Source organism: Triticum dicoccoides, chromosome 1A (genome assembly GCF_002162155.2).
Source record: "Triticum dicoccoides isolate Atlit2015 ecotype Zavitan chromosome 1A, WEW_v2.0, whole genome shotgun sequence".
In the NCBI taxonomy this organism is placed as follows: domain Eukaryota; kingdom Viridiplantae; phylum Streptophyta; class Magnoliopsida; order Poales; family Poaceae; genus Triticum; species Triticum dicoccoides.
Genome location: NC_041380.1, coordinates 535,682,978 through 535,684,788, shown reverse-complemented (window position 1 = coordinate 535,684,788; position 1,811 = coordinate 535,682,978). Strand labels below are relative to the sequence as shown.

The window sequence follows — 1,811 nt, the reverse complement described above, 5'->3', positions numbered from 1 at the left end:
GGGGGGGGGGCGAGAAAAACGTGGTTACCATGGTTACCGCGAAATACCGACATAATACCGTTCAAAATTTTGAAATGAAATTTGACTTCAAATATTTGGCTCAAGTCAAATTGCCACGGAATTAGAAATTTTCATAAACTGGTTGTTCCTCAGCTCTACCCTTACGTCGTCGGTGCCTCGTGGTCTCGAGTTTGACCCCTGCCCGCCCTTTTTTTTAAAAAAAAAGAAGATTCTGTTGTATATCCATATAATTAGACAAAAAAGATACTAGAGGGATTCGAACCCAGGACGTTGTCGTCTTAAAAGTCCCAGCGCCCTAGACAATACACCATCGTTTTCTGTGTCAAATGTGAGTTTCCATCCTACTTGACTACATGTTGATTGTTCAAATTCAAAAGGCTTGAAACGCCCATTTACCAGGGGGCAACGAAATATTCGGTAACCGCTCGAAATCTCAAAATTTCGTTCGGTAACCAAAACACTGGTGATGACACCAGAGACAACTGAAATTTGGAATAGTGTGCCATAAGTTACCAAGTTAAACAGCAAACAAGAAACACGCAGAACATGGCAAAGAATGTTGGCCAGCCTTTGCATAAATCCTCTCTATAACTATAATTTTTGGGGCTAAGTTTCAATCACCCTGTAGTTAATTGACATACAACACTGAACTGCATCATCTCTTATGCTTATTATCTATGATTTATTTTAAATATGGTACACGCAAGCTGTACTGCCCTCATTTGACAAAGTTGCTATATTTAGGAGATCTTATTTCATAGCTCGAAACGAGTGCATGATTGTTTAGGAATAGGATGTTCAAACTTAACCATGGAGGAAGACAGCCATCCCTCCATATGTAATGGAGTTCGGCTGTGTGCATAAATTGCTTCTTTTGGAAGGGCGTCCAACTAAGAAGAATAGTCTACCATCAATTACCAAGTTTAACAGCAGAAGAGAAACCACGGAACGTGGCAATCAGTGCTGGCGAGGGGCGTACCCAGCACTGAAAGCTCCCACACAAGGTGGGGTCTGGGGAAGGGAATTTCTAGACAGCCTTACCCTTGCACAATAATTCTGCAAGGAGGCCGGTTCGAACCCAAGACCTCCAGGCCACAAGTGGAGAGACTCTACCACCGCAACAGGCTCGCCCTTCCGAGCAGTGCTGGCAAGGCTTTGCATAAATCCATTATGTAACTAGAATTGCTGGGGCTAAGTTTTAATCTCCCTGTGGTCAATTAGCATTAAACATTTAACTTTAGAATTTGGTACACACAAGCTGTATTATCCTCATTTGACAAAGTTGCTACATTTAGGAGATCTTATTTTGCAACTTGAAACAAGCACATGATTATTTAGGAATAGATATTCAAACTTACAATATTATGTAGCGCAGAGATCAGAAGAAACTTAGAAGATACCGACACCTTTTTCTGTAGTGTGCTTGGTCTTGATTGTTTTTTCCTGGATTTGATGAGGTTTTAAGGAGTAGCTAGTCATTCATTTGTCTTTTAATTGCACTCTGTCATGGGGGCCAGCAACCATGGAGGAAGACAGCCATCCCTCCATATATGATGGGGTACGGCTGTATGCATAGGTTTCTTATTTCGGAGGGGCATCCAACTATCTGTTGAAAGCTGTACTCAGCTAGCTCTAGCTGGCATAGATTGGTCCTTGAGTGCATGCAATTAGAAAGTATTGAGTATGGATTTCTTTGGAGCGTTTTCAGATCTGTCACAAAAGTAGAATTTACAGAGTTTGGTTTAACGTTCTGAAAGAAATGTCCTCCTAGGGTTAACTCTGTGTGTGTG

At 41.5% G+C, this 1,811-nt stretch overlaps 1 protein-coding gene and 1 long non-coding RNA gene across 3 annotated transcripts in view; one reads left to right on the top strand and one right to left on the bottom strand.

The window, feature by feature from the left end:
• The window catches only part of LOC119286740, an 18,494-nt gene that overhangs the window by 4,834 nt on the left and 11,849 nt on the right, over window positions 1-1,811 (bottom strand). The gene's annotated exons all lie outside the window — the stretch shown is intronic.
• Window positions 1-1,811, top strand: part of LOC119286730 — a 4,297-nt gene that overhangs the window by 1,200 nt on the left and 1,286 nt on the right. The gene's annotated exons all lie outside the window — the stretch shown is intronic.